The sequence below is a fragment of the Aedes albopictus genome, chromosome 2, assembly GCF_035046485.1.
Source record: "Aedes albopictus strain Foshan chromosome 2, AalbF5, whole genome shotgun sequence".
NCBI lineage: Eukaryota > Metazoa > Arthropoda > Insecta > Diptera > Culicidae > Aedes > Aedes albopictus.
The window spans coordinates 37,281,547-37,297,042 of record NC_085137.1 but is presented as its reverse complement, the minus strand read 5'-3'; the positions used below and the strand labels follow the sequence as shown (position 1 = coordinate 37,297,042).

Below are 15,496 nucleotides of genomic sequence, written 5' to 3'. Positions count from 1 at the left end.
CAGCTTCCTCCAGCTAGCATGTACATTGTTCTAGCCGCTCTCTACTATGCGCTCTGCTATCTGAGTTTGGCACAAATAAAATGAGCATAAATTGAGATTCTACTGTACAATAAACTGTGCCTTACTAACGGCTCTCTGTGGAACTCAGTTCGTATCTGTACCATTATGTTTAGTCTTCGTGGTATCGTTCTCCCCATGGGCGTAATTGAATTAAAAGCACTTTTAGTAGTACTTTGCACTATCCTTGAGAGGATGTTACACCAAAGGCCAAATCTCTTAATTAAAAGAATCACCACAAAGTACCTACACTTCACCCACGGTTCGAGAAAACAACTCTTTATCTTTCGTTCCCTTTGTGACAATACTGTGTACAGATCTTCGCTGATGGCGGCTGCAGCAAAAACTGCTTCCTCAAGGCGAAAAACAAAAGAAACCCGTTCTGTTATCTGTTATAATGGCGCTATAGTCTCGGTCCTAAATACACTCTTACACATCTTTCGCATGAATCCTGGACGCAACCATCCGCCAAGAACCATTTTCCCACCGGTCTATTGTTATGGCATTTTCCGAGGAAGTACCACATTGTTCGCTTTATGTCAAGATGAACACCGAGTAAGTGCGGACCCGACCGACCACCAAGACCAAAGGACAACGCAAACCAATGTCATTATCGTTCACATTAGCAGAGCGAGTCAGAGAGAAAGAGTGGGGGCGTTGCCTTACCCGGTGAACAAGGACAACCCCAAAGTTCACACTCCATTCTTATGGACCCCCAACCTCACTCAGGTCAAAACTCATTACAAGTGGTAATCTCTTGTCATAATAATTAATTATCTTTCCTCCTACGATAAGCGACTCCTCCGACAAAGGACACCGGAGCAGGAAAAAAAAACGGTCGAATCGCTGCTGATGCTGGTTGGAAAGTTTCCGTGTTTACAAACAACCGTGTGCCGCCACCCCTGATATGGTAAATTGATAGTGGCTGTTGCAAGTTTTCGGGAGAAAGTTGAGCGGTGACATTTATAAGGTAAATTCTGATTCCACCACAACCAATCGCACAAAAGAAGCTCATTTACGAGAATAATGGCACTTTGGGGCTGTTTGGGCCAGAAGCTGAGAGTTGTCAGCTTGGGTTCGCGTCGGCCAGGCCAGACCATACCGACCGGTTGCCAGATTGACCTCGACTCGACACAGCCAAAAACGAAAAGTTAAACCCACCTTCATTTACTTTGTTTATGTCTGGCCATTTATCAACGGAGGTACATCTGCCAGGTGGGATTTTTGGGTTGGTTTGTGGGAGCGGTGGAAAATTGCGAAGATTTTCTTTGGAAACTTGAAAAGGCTTCCTCTGCCAATGACCAATTTACAGACGTATATCAATCATATGGTAGACACGGAAATATTCTATGCTCAATAGGTTGAGTCAACGTTGTATGGGACAATTAAGGACAAACGTCTTGATATCCCAGTTCATCAGTTTGCCTCAGAACTTCAAATAAAAAAAGGAATCTTCTAAGGAATCTCTGAAAGCCCCCTCAAACTCTCTCGGACCCTATGTACCTGAGACTCTCTGAAACCCTCGAAAACGCTCCTGTAAGAATCTATGATAAAAAGGTCGAAAGACATAAGGTCAAATAGGACAAAGGCTGATTGATTGATTTGTCTTTATTTAAGAGACTTTCAGCCCTTGGCTGGTTCGTCTCTTGTTCAGGACAAAAGGTTAAATATACAAGAAACAAAATGCAATTTATTACCACATTGCAACTCGAAATAGATGCCCATAAATGATAGAAAGAAATGGTTTGATTTAATAGTTTAATGTGAAAATCAATTACTTGAAAGGAAAATCTATGGGAAGAAGAAGGATGAATCATAGATTGAAATATTGCCATTATAACTCCAATCATTACAGCGATTAAATAAAGCCAAACAGAAATTTTGTGAACGGAGGTTTTTTTTTTAAATTGAACATTTTGAACGATTTCTCCAATAGGGTAATTCTCCTGTTGGACGGTTAGTACCGGCATTTTTGTCTTCGTTTGTTTTTCCGTGCATAATTCCACTTTAGTTGAAATATATCCAGGGAACGACTATATCCACTCATTGTTTATACTTCACATTGAATTTTTATTCCCTTAAATCCCATTTTCTAAGAGAAAACAGAACATTTGTATGGGAAGTCTGTAACCCAAATGTTGAACGCTTCCTTAAGCTAACTCATCCTAATGTTGGACGATTCTCACTAATTGTTGAACAGTTCAATATTTGTTCGTAATTGATGGTGTCAGGCCATTCGGCCGAAGGTCATTAGGCCGAATGGTCATTAGGCCGAATGGTCATTAGGCCGAATGGTCATTAGGCCGAATGGTCATCAGGCCGAATGGTCATTGGGTCTTCTTCTTGCCGTTACGTCCCCACTGAGACAAAGCCTGCTTCTCAGCTTATTAACTGAGAGCTTCCTCTGCAAATGACCATTTTGCATGTGTGTATCGTGTGGCAGGCACGAAGATACTTTATTGATGCTGAATCTACTGATATTTTACCCATGAATTTTTCCTTCTTTTAAATATAGGCTGTTCTTTCTAGTATCATTGCTGAAATAGTTTTTGGCGCTGAAACTGCTGATATTCAATTCATAAATTTTTCCTTCTTTAAAACATAGGCTATTCTTTCTAGTTCCATTGTTAAACTAGTTTTTGTCAAAAATTGTTGGAAAAGGTAAAAACAACGGCTAACTTTCAATTCGTCCTGATGACCATTCGGCCTAATGACCATTCGGCCTAATGACCATTCGGCCTAATGACCATTCGGCCTAATGACCTTCGGCCTAATGGCCTTCGGCCTAATGACCCAGTATCGTAATTGATGACGTATGACCCGACATAAACCTATCATTGACCTGTTTTTATTTTGGCTACCAAACTCAACATAGACCCAATAGTTATCCGATGTGGGTCCAACAGTGGTCCAACATTTGATAAAATTTGACGCGACTTTGAACCGACATCCGACAATTTTTCACTCTGGCGGATTTTTTTCCAGATTGTTCGTGTTTTCTGCCCAGTTAGTTATTTGAGTGACAATTCATTCAATGACAAGAAATGGCTTCTTCTTTGAAGAGAGCTCTAGTGGACTGAAATCGTTTTAAACATGACTAAATAGATACAACAAATGAATGAAAAGATTTGACTAGAAGCGAAAACGACTGAAGAAAAGAACACCTTTGAACACCCCCTCAGTCACTCGTGGAAATCCATGGGACCCACTCAATCCCTTAGAACACCCTGAAAACCTTTGAAAACCCGTGGATCACTCCTGAACCCCCCTGGAACACCCTGAAATACTCCTGGGACCCCCTTAACACTCTGAATCCTTCTGGAAAACCTCTGTAACGGTCTTGAAACCCATTGAGAACCCCTGGAACTTTCATGAAGCGCTTTGGAACACCCCTGGAACATCCCTGGAACGCCCTTGAAGCCTCATGAAATGTACGGTTAGGTAAAGTGAAAAAAAAAATCTGGCAGTCATGCTAACATCAGTGCCAGTGTTCAACAATTGGATCCTAGATGCATAACGACAGGGTGATTAGAAAAATATTTTTTTTTCAAATAAAATTACTATGAAATTATGATTTTCAACAATGTTAAACATGGACACCCTTCCAGTTCTTGTAACTATGGTGTGACTTTGATATTTGTGGTCGATTTGCCAGTAAAGCTTATTTCGTAACAGCAATTTCTTAAAATTAATCCTAAGAATTGTGCAGTTTTCGTGTCATTAGTGATACAAAATTTTCAATCAATATTTTTGACGTGAAATATACAAATTTTGTAACTTTATTGGAGCAATATCGTGACACACATGTATACGCATCTGCATCCTACGTTTACGTTGAACGAAAATTACTTAAGTTAGATATATAATAAAATTTTCAGAAACTGTTCAACATTAGGGTAGTGTTCAACAATTGGCGAATTACCCTAGTTACTCCAGATATTTTTCAAAAAATTGCTTCAGGTAGATCGCAATTTCTTCGTGGCTCCCACAAAGACTTTTCTTAGGACAGCAAAATAAGCTGCTACTAGGAATTGAAAATATATCTAGGATATGCTTTATCAATTGTAAAAATATCACAAAAAATTATAACATATATTGCAAGAAAATTGCTTCAAGGATTCCACCAGAAATTTTATATTATGCCTCTTCTTTTTTCCCTTCAAGTATTATGTACTTCTCGGATCTTCCAATAGAAATACTTTCACTTTCCAGTCATGGATCCCTAACCCAATTTGATTTCATTGGCATTGAGTTTTGCCTCAGATGGTGAGGTTTTTAACTACATGCAAAGTAGAGTTGGTAAACTTAGTTTTATTCAAAAACCGGAAGTCACCAAAACACCAGTAGCAAAGACTAAATACTGTAATTCCTTGAATAATTATTACATTTACATAACTTAAAAGAACCGTCTAAAAAAAGGAAAAAAACATATATAAATGGTAGTGCCTGAAATGCGTATGATTTCTATAACAGCATTATAAAGTTTCTCTCAATGAACAACAAAAAATACTCAACAATTTTTTTTTCTTATAAGCGAGATACACCAGCTGGTAACTTGGTCTACTAACATTTTGGTTCATTCGACCATTTGTCCATTCGACCTTTTGTCCATCGAACTTTTGTCTTTCGACGATTTATCCTTCGACCTTCTGTCCTAAAGCCTCCTGTAATGACTCCGGAACCAGCCCCCGTCCCCTCAAATCCTCTAACACTTGCTGAAATGCTCCTGAGAACCCCCTGAAACCATCTTGGATCTCATAAAACGCCCTGAGACCCTCTAAAACCCCCGAAAACTCCCCGGTAATACTACCGAAACCCATCGAAAATTCTCTTAAATTTTCTTCAATGTCTGCGTAAACGCCCTGAAACCCCCTCGGACAGTCTGTACCGCAGCAAAGTTCCTCCACAACTCCTGAAAACACCTCCGATACTCGCGAAACTTCAATGAATGCCTACGAAAACCCCCTGAAACTTTCTCGTGTCCCATGTAACGGTCCTGAGGTCTCATGTAACGCTTCTGAAACTACCACCAAACTCACCCTTTCTATCTAACTTTGGACGCAGAAGTTTTTTTTTTTAATTCCTGAAATTGTCTAACATAATCGACATCGGCGCAGGTCTGCCAAAGCTAGTTAACTCTGTATTCGACTGGAACGTGTCTGGGAAAAACAACCGAAGTGCTGCTGACTCTCCAATTGTCACAGATATCGATACCGTCATTGATCTGAAATAACAATGGAGCAGTTCTTGACCATTTAGAGGGATAGTGCTCATTCATGTAGGAGAAAGTGGGGTAGGATGCCATTTTTCAAACTTTCATCGTTTTCAATTATAAAAAGCCTCATTTGTTAGGCTTTCAAAGTGGTAACAGCAACTAGACAATATTTGCTTGATATTCCAGCTGAAATATACACTAAACTAACGCATTTTCATAGATTTTTAGCTATTTTAAAAACTGGTTCGTAAAACGGAAGTGGTGCGAAAAGGCCATCTGCCATGGGGTAAGATGCCACTTCATGAAAACATTCAAAAATTACGTCCATCATTTTTCGGGCTTTTTTTTATTCCTTTCCACCCCTCTGTCCCGCCTTTTTGGTACACTCAATACATGGAATGTCACTCCCTCCCCGCTAAACGATGGTCGTCATATTTGAATGACCCCGAACATTGATAGCATAGACTTGCGCCTCCATGTGTTTCTCTATCTCCGTGGAAACACTTGGTTGGTGATAAAAGTTACCAAAATTAGATTCTATAGAATCTAACGTCATGAAACCCCTTAAAACACTCCTGAAATCTTTGTCAACTTCCTTGAAGCCAGTGGAAGCCCTCCTGAAGCCTTCTGAACGCCTGGAAATCTCTCTATATCCTCACTTACTCCTTGGACATCTCTCCTGAAGCTCCCCAAGCAACACACATGTTATATATTAGTTACGACAGCGCAAGTTTTGGTTGTATAGAAGTTTATTTTACGTAATTCTAACATTGTGTTGGAATAACGTCAAATAAACTTCTATACAACCAAAACTTGCGCTGTCGTTACTAATATATAACATGTGTGTTGTTTGGGTCAATGAAACGCACTACCTTGAAACCCCTCTGAAGCTCGACTAGGACGCCTGTAAACTTCTCTCAAACTCTCCTTAAGCCCGTTTGTAACCCGCTGAGATAAAATTCACTGAAACGCCCTGAAACTCCTCTCCCTCGGAATCCCTTTCTAAATCATCCTAGGGAGCTTGTAAACTTCTCCTACACTCTCATTAAGCCTCCCTGAAAACTGTTGAAGCTCCATAAGACGACTTAAAATCCGCCGAAATCCTTGAAAATATCTTAAAGCTTCTATTAACATCCTTAAAACCCTCGGGAATTCTTCTGGAAGTCCTCAATATCCTCTAAAGGATCCTGGTACGCATTGAAACGTCTCTGAACTCACTCTGAAACTCTCATGAAACCCCTATCAAATTCATTAAATCAGTACTCCAGTACCCCAGTACTCCACATCTTCATTATCCTAGCCACTCACCCTCTGAAACCTCGTCAACCTAGAAATCCATTAAAGTAATAACTGATTCCATTAGGTAAAGAGTCAATATAATCCTAGTATGTTAGGGTCAACATGACCCATACAGGCACGCTGAACGTGCACTACACCATCGTGGTGCGAAAAACCTTACATTTCAGGAGGGAAAGGAAGTTTTAGTTATGTACTCTGGCACCCTTTGTTTATGCCGTGGTGCATAAATTAAAATTGTACATAAATCAACAAGGAAATTTTGTGCACACATTAAGTCCTCAAAGCCCTAATGAGGAAGCTTAATTCACGAGAACAGGTCTTGCTCCTGGGAATAATGCCCAGAATCCCCTGAATCCACCCCCTAAATCGCCCATGAAGCCAATTGAAACCCATGTGTATTAGACTCTCTGGGGACTTCCTGGCAACCCCCTTAGCTTCATCTCCAATTTTGAGCCTGGAGCTAAGGAGGTTGCCTGGAAGCTCCCAGAGATTGAAAAAAAGGAGGGTTCCAATTGACTTCAGGGGCGTTTCAGGGAGTTGTTTTGGGAGATTTCAAGAGCCTTCTAAGGACGTTTAGACTGGTTTCTTTGTCATATCAATGGAATTGGGGATTTCAGGGGCGTTTCAATAATATTACGAGGTTTCATGGGCAATTCAACGCAACAGGGTTGTTTCACGTGGCTCAAGGAACCCTTTGAGGGTAGTCCAAAGAGCCTCAGGGATATTTTAAATAGATTACGGGGTTATCAAGGGAGTTGCTATCGGATTATGAAGGTTTCAGGGGCATTTCAAGATATTTCAGATTTTTTTTTATTTGTGAATTTTTACTATTTTAGCTATTTCTTCATAAGGCATTTCAGAGGCATCTCAAAGGGTTTCAAGTTTTTTTTGGGAGCTTCAGAAACCTTTTGAGATCGTGAGAAACCTGAGACCTCCAAGAACGCTCCATAGATCCCCTAGAACCCCTGAGACCCTGTGAAGCACCTCTGGGACTCCCTGGATCACTTCTAAGAATCCCGAAAAAGCGCCCTAGAGACTCCATGGAACCCCCTGAAACCTCCTGGGACGCCCAGAAACGTCCCTAAGATTTCCTGGAATGCTGCCAATACCCCTGGGACCCCCTGAAATACCAAAACGCTTCTGAGACTTCCTGAAACGTACAAGAGGCGCCTTGAAGCGCCCTTCAAACTTCCTGGCAGGGGTGGATAATAGTGAGAATTGCAGCTGAGCAGACACAAATGCAAAGCAAGTCTACTCGTGAACAACGGAGGTCTGAATATATTCGCACTTCTTTACTCGCGAGTTAACGAAGCTGGTACGCACTCGTCTTGATTCGCATAGCCACTCTGAGAATTATTCACATTAATGAAGAACGCATTTACACGGCTGACCTGCTTTACAGGAACAATGAAGCACAAAACATTACTTTCTGATGGATAATTACATGATTCGCTATTAAAATTGCACTAGGTTTTTGCGACAAAAAAACTCAAGAGTGTATTTGTTTTGCTTCATACTCGTGAAGCAAGCGGGTGCGAATGAACCCACATACGGCTTACTCTCGGAACCGTGAGGAAGCTGTTTGTTGGATCTTCACTCGCGAGGTGCTTCACGATAAGAGCAATTCCATCACTGCTCCTAGGAATCCCCCTGAAATCCTTCTGAAACTCCCTGACCATAAAACTTGAATTTAAAACGCCCCTAAGACCCCTGGAACTTTATTGAAGCGCTCCCGGGACTCTCTGGAACCCCATGAGCCCCCTAAAACGCCCTTGAGATCTCCTGCTTTCACCTGAAATCCTCTAAAATGCCTCTGGAACACCCCTGGAACCCTCGGAGACCTTCTGAAGCGCTCCTGAGACCACTTTGACCCCCCTGAGACCCCTTGAAGCGCCCCTGAGACCTTCTGTAAAGCTCCTGAGTTCCCCCAAAAACTCATCTGAGACCCTCTAGAACTCCCATGAAATACCTTGAGAACTCTTGAAGCGCCCCTGAGATCTCTTGGAATCCCCTGAAATGCCCCTGAGACCCTCTGAAGTTCCTCTGAGGCCCTCTGGAGCCCCAGGGATTCGCCTGAAATCTTCTGAGACGACCCTGATACTCTCTTAAACAGCCCTGAGACCTCCTAGTGCCTCTTGAAACCCCTGAAATCCCCTGGGACACTCTTGGAACGCCCCTTAGATCTCCTGGTACTTCCCTGACACCCCTTGGGATTCCTTAAAACGCTCATGCAACCTCCCTTTGCTTTTCCCTATAAACGTTCCGTGGCCGCTTAAGAATGTAAACGATGGTCATCATATTTAGGAACGTGGGTAGCGTAGACACAACAACCATGCGCCTCCATGTGTTTCTTAATCTCCTTGGAAACACATGGCTGGTAATAAAATCACCAAAAAACCTTAATTGCAACCACAAAAAAACGGACGTTCCCAATTTTCATTGGGTAATCATAAGATTAGGTTTGGCGGCCTAGCTTCTAGAAGAATATTTTATGCAAACATATCTTGGCAGTGTTAAGTTGACACCATTCAGGATCGATTTTATGAGTTGGCCCATTTTACCACATTTTAGAATTTTGGACTTTGTTCTCCTACGCTTTTAGCCTAGCGATCTGGTTATGCGCAAAATTAATAAGGAGACATGGTAGGTAATGCTATTATCATCATTATTCGCATACGCGTGGATGCCCACTCATGCTCGTTTCCTGCTGTAAAGTGATAACAGCCTAGCTACTCACGCAATCAATGAAACGTTACTCAAGGCATTTATTTTCATCAAGATCAGTGGGCGACAGCAAGTCATCAAGGTTTCCGTAGTGTAGCGGTTATCACGTCTGCTTCACACGCAGAAGGTCCCCGGTTCGAACCCGGGCGGAAACAAATCTTTTTGTAAGAAGGAATGAATCACGTTTGGTCGCAGTCAGATGTCTGCTTGGTTGGTTCTTATCGCACAATTTGCGCTAACGATAAGCTCTGCTGATCTCTTGGTAAAGGTGCATGTCTGACCATATTAGGTATTTAGCTGAATTGTTTTATGTTCACTTATAGCTCACATCAGAGAGAAACGTGAGCAATATTTTTTTTTATTTTCACCACTTGAAGATTCGCCGCTTGGACAGCAACCAATCTGAATTGCAACATTTCGTAATTCAGAAATTTAAAATATAGCACCGGCTTCGGGTGAAATAAATTTTGCTTTCATTCTTTTGCTTGGGAAATTGTCGCAGCAGCTGCCTCGACAGCTTCAACCACGGAAGGCATTCTGGTATACCTATTTGGCGGCGCATATTTTTTCTCGCTGTAACCCAAGTAATGACGAATCACTGAAAATGTCCTCCGTTTGTGGTCACCTCCACTACCAACGCGCAACGCCAGCAGAGCTGTGTGCGGTTCATCAACGTTCATCAGGTCAAGAGCTGCGAGCTGTCATTAGCAATAAGAATGGCACGAAGGGGGGCATTTAAATGGGCGGTGATTCGATGAAAACTGGAATTTTATTCTTTGGGTGATGGTTTGTGAGAAATTGAAGAGGTACGTCAAACAATAGACTAACCTGGGCCATCAATGGTGAGGAGAATTTGACACCAGAGGACCTTTTATTAAGTAAAAAATATGATGCCATAAATTGAAGAAATTCTACGCAATGCGTGATCCCTGCGCATTATCATGGATTACATCCGTTATTCGGAGGAGTGAACCATCGCAAAATAAAACTCCGCCATAATTTTCCCCCTGCAAGGGCAGGTACCAAATTAAGGCACATTATTACACCGTTTAAATCACATTCACGTAATTGGGTGGGCGGGAAAGCACACGAAAAAAAAAGACAAAACCCCCTTCACTGTTGCAAGTCGAGCACGTGGATGACGAAAAAGGGAACCACTTGCTGCCATGTGATATATCAACGGTAAAATGTTAATCTGCGGCTCTCACATTGGGTGCTTTTGTGCTTCAGCAGACCTCGGCGAGCGAGATTCCACACCTTCGTCTTCTTCCTAGGCTATCATTCATGTACCATTTATTTCATCGGTGTTGGGCACTGGCTTAATGGGACTTGGCGCAGAGTGCTCTTCTTCCGCATTTGGTTGGGGCTGCCCACAGGTGTTCAACGCGTGGAAATGGCATAATAGTACTGTCATTCTGTTCGTTCAAGAGGTTTTGGCGCGTGAATGCTCATACCCTCGTCGTTTGCGTCTGCCCACGTTCATGGGCGTTCCACATCATGAATGTGGAGAAAGCTTAGCAGGTGAGACACTTGAGTAATAGAGCCTATGATAGCAGGTAGAAAAAATAATTCAGAATGTAGACGAGTAATGTGTAATCACTGCGGCTCTGTTTACATTTTACACGTGGCGGAACATTATTTCATGCTGAAATCATGTTTTACAAAAAGTGTTTCTACGGTTTCTACCTATCTTATATTTCCTTTTTATTTGGTATTAAGTCTGAGACCCTTATCGATATTCTTGAACAAATTTCATTTAACATATACTCCTGAAAACAGAGCTGAGAATATTTTGGATAAATTGTTCAAAAGTGGTTCAAGAACTTTAAGATATTTTTTTTTATTGAACGTTGAAAAAAAAATTTACAGAGTGTGTGTATTGACCTACTTATTTTAATTACATTTTGCACTGAGCAGTTGATAATTGTAAACTTGTTTTAAGCTATATTTAGAAAGTTTCCAAAGTGCTTTACAAAGATCTTTCCATTATTCCATCTTATTTGTCTCATTTCTTTCTTAAAAACAGGAACCCGTTTGACCCCAGGTAAAAAATAAAAGTTCAAAAAATCGCCAACAGCCCATTTCTCAACAGAATTTAACCAAATTTTGCACACAAACTCGCACAACACTATAGTTTTGGAAATATACGGGATTAGCATTTTCTTGGACTTCTGGCGGTGTAAGGCCGGTGGGTCACTGGGTCAACTCGGGCAAAAATATGGCCAAGAACGATTTGCACCCCCATAACTTTCTTCATAATGAAGTTTTTCAATGGGAATTTGCACATTCCGTTGCCTAACTATAGTTAATGTTGTTGCAGGTTCAAATTTGAGATTTACGGATAGGTTTCTTTTGAGTTCTTGAGATATTCAACATTTCTGAACCATCCCGGTCTTCATTTGCGTTTGTTGTATTCAAATGAAATTAAACACGAGATATTATTCCCTTATTGACCCCATAGGTCATCGGGGACATCTTTAGAACATGTGTTGCCTTTGTACTATTGTTAATATTTGCTCAATATCTCGATTGATTGTCCGAATCCGTCCTTGCAAAACATGAACACTCGAAATAATCACCAAGGACTATTTTCAATTATTTTTATCGCTTTCATTTGCACCAATACTTGAACATCTGTATAATGTTTGTTATATCAACGAACAGTACAAATTTTGGACGATCTGATTGAAGTCAAACCTTGACTACAGAGAACCGTAGATGGACTACAATTAGACCTATTTGCATGCGGAAAATAACGGTTAGCTCCAGAAACCAATACTACATCGTACAGGAGTAAGTAAAAGCCTCGACAAGATTCCTGAGTACCCGGGATGATCTGGCTGAAGTCAGGCCTTGAGTTCTTTGAGCTGCAGATAAACTATAATCACATGTTCTACCTACGTGGAACCTCTGTGCACTACATAAACTCAAATATTTTATCATGTGTCACAAAAGATCTCACACAACTATTCCTTGGAAAATTTGATGACCTTAGCAAAGTCATGCCTTGACTTCACAGAACCATAAACGGAGAACAGTGAGAGTTTTATGCACGCGGAAAGCAATGGTAGGCTCCAGAAACCAATACTACATCGAACAGGAGTAAGTAAATTCGTCGACTAGATTCCTGAGTACTCGGGATGGCCTGGCAAAAGTCAGGCCTTGAGTTCATTGAGCTGTAGATGAAATATTATCACATGTTTTACCTTAGTGGAATCCCTGTGCACTTCGTAAACTCATATTCCACCATGTGTCAATGAGTAAACAAAAACTATTTCTAGGGAAATTTGATAAACTCATTCGCTTATGCCTCAATAGGCTCATGCCTTGACTTCTCCTACTCATGTTCGTTGTAGTATTGGTTTCTGGAGACAATTTGAATTCTGTTGAGAAATGGGCTGTTGGCGATTTTTTGAACTTTTATTTTTTTCCTGGGGTCAAACGGGTTAACTGAACATCTGTGGTTTTCTGTCTGGCTTTGATTTCATGGCAACATATTTACAAAGATCATTTAAGGAGTATCATGATGAGTTTTTGACTAAAAACGTGAAAGGATATGGTAAACTTTGGAACTTAGAAACTTAGAGAACTTAAGAAAAAAACACATCTATTGTGTTTCTCTAATAATTTCTTCACAGAAGATGTCCATTCCTGTTTATTTGGGTTAATCACCTGAGCACTTATTCCCATATTATTAAATGACACAGAAATACTCCACAATTGAGCAGAGCATTTCAACTGGATAGTGGGACAAATTCCAAAATGCCAAAGTCGGGTAAAATGGGTCAACTCATAAAACATTCCGGAATGTGATTTGATCATTACTATAGATAAATGGCGTCAAGATATGTTTGCATAGAACATCCTTCTAGAAGCCAGACAGAAATAAGCGTCGGCACTAGGACACAATCGGTGAAGTACTAGATTTGAAGTAATGAGCTGAATTTTTGTATGGTGAGAAATCCAATTCTCCGTTTTTGCAATGAAATGGGTAAAAAAGCGTGGGTATTATGATTCCTTGCCTAATTTGATGCTGTTTGAGCAAAACTTTGGGTAACCGTGTTGTTGTTTTCTCCATTTCTTGCAACTTAAACAACAAAGTTTCGCAAAATTTTGCTCAAATAGCATTAAAGTAGACAAGGAATCATAATACCCACGCCTTTTTTAACCATTATTGCAGAATCGGAAAATTGACCTTCTCACCATACAAAAATTCAGCTCATTACAACAAATCTAGTACTTCACCGTTCGTGCCCTCTTCACAAATTGGTTAACTTCGAGTAAGTAAACGTTCAAATGTATAATTACCGAGAATGAAACCGTCAATAAACCACAGGCCCTGAAGAAAATTCAAACCGAACAGAAAAATAAGCTGTAGCTCTAGGGTCACTGTAAAATTTATTTCCTGTGATTTCTCCAGGAGACGAATTTCGCGCCAACTCAACCAGTGGTTGGCAACACCCTCTCAGAATCGAATGAAACTTGGTGGGCATAAAGACTAGGTTTTTATAAGCAACTTTGCATACTTAAATTTTCGAAAATTTTCAAGAGTAACATTTGAAGAGGGCCTAACTTTTTTTCGAAAAATTTTTAAAAATCGATGTAACTCAAAAATGACAAGACCTATAGAAAAGTGTTGTATGGGGGACTTTTAGAGAATTATCCAAGCTTTCATGAAAAAATATTTTAAAAATTCTAAATACATTTTTACACGCTAAAAAATATATTTTTAAAATTGAAAGTCAATTTACAGAAAATGCCCACTTTTTTATGTTTTGAAATTTTTTTTCCAAGAAAGTCAATATTGTTGCCTAACTTTCCTCCATACATCAGAAGATGGGCACTTTTAAGGAAAAAAAGTTTTTCTAACAAAAACTTTTTCATGTTATTTTTTTAGCGTGTTGCGCATTAACTCGTACAGGATGTATCAAGAATCCTTATACCCATTTAATAACACTCAATGGGCATTACAACTTTGTTTGATTGGGTGCCTTCTTTTTCTTGGCGTTACATCCCAACTGGAATAGAACCTGTTTCTCAGCTTGTTTTGATATCTGAATGCTTAAAACAGCATTCTGTTTGCTGAAATTGTATTATTGTGTGCCTAGAACCAGTGAACTAACATCATTAATAGAAGCGAATGATAAAGAATCGGTTTTATTTCAACAATGGCTAACCACTGATCGATGCAATTTGGAAACTATTACTAAGACTATAGACGAGTTTGTTCCGTATTTTGTAGAAAAAGTTGATAAGCTTATAACTCATGATTTCATTTATAAAGAACAATCCTCATTTTTGCGGGATAAAAAAGAATCTCTTAAACAGGGTGAAGTATTAACAATTTGTGACTTTTCAGAAAATTATTCATTTATCATTCAAAATTCAGCTCAAGGTCTACCATTCACCCCTTTGAAGTGTACTACAGAAAAGAAAATAAGTTGAAAAACTTGAGCTTTATAATAATATCTGAAGTACTTACACACGATACAACAGCAGTTCAGTTATTTATATCAAAACTGCTGGATTTCATTAAACAATCGATTGATTTCTCAAAAATTACTTTCATGTCAGATGGAGCAGCAGCTCATTATAAGAACAAAAAAAAATTTGCCAGTTTGTGCAGTTTTAGGTCCAATTATGGATTGGAAACAGAATGGCACTTCTTCGCAACTTCACATGGCAAAGGTCCATGTGACGTTATTGGAGGTACACTCAAGCGAATGGCAAAACGAGCAAGTCTTGCTCGAGATTATGGAAATACAATCACAACTCCTCGAGAACTGTATGACTGGGCAGTTAAACAGTCAGATATACATATAACAAAATTAAATTTCTGCTTTAATTCAAATGAACAATATGCAAAAATGACGGATGAACTTGAAGAACTATACACATACAGTCACGTAAAAACAATACCTGGTACACAAAAATTTCATTCATTTGTGCCAGTTTCTGAAAATCAAATTGAAGCGAAGAAGTTTTCGAATTCAAAAGATAATCCAAAAAAGTTTACTTTGTTTCAGATAGACTAAAGATCTAATATTCAAAAAACGTTACAATAGAATGTATAAAAGAAGGATGTATATATTGTAGAAAAGAAAATAATTGAATACACATATACATATGTACATATTTCATCAATACACAAGCGTTTTCATTGATATAAAACCCTAAAAGCAAATTTGTCTTGAGCCCTTT

The 15,496-nt window shown here is 39.7% G+C and overlaps 1 non-coding gene across 1 annotated transcript; it reads left to right on the top strand.

Annotated features, from left to right (window-relative positions):
• The first annotated feature begins 9,377 nt into the window (after nt 1-9,377).
• Trnav-cac (transfer RNA valine (anticodon CAC)) lies at nt 9,378-9,450 on the top strand. The gene has a single exon. It is a non-coding gene; the product is annotated as a tRNA-Val (tRNA).
• The last annotated feature ends 6,046 nt before the right edge of the window (nt 9,451-15,496 follow it).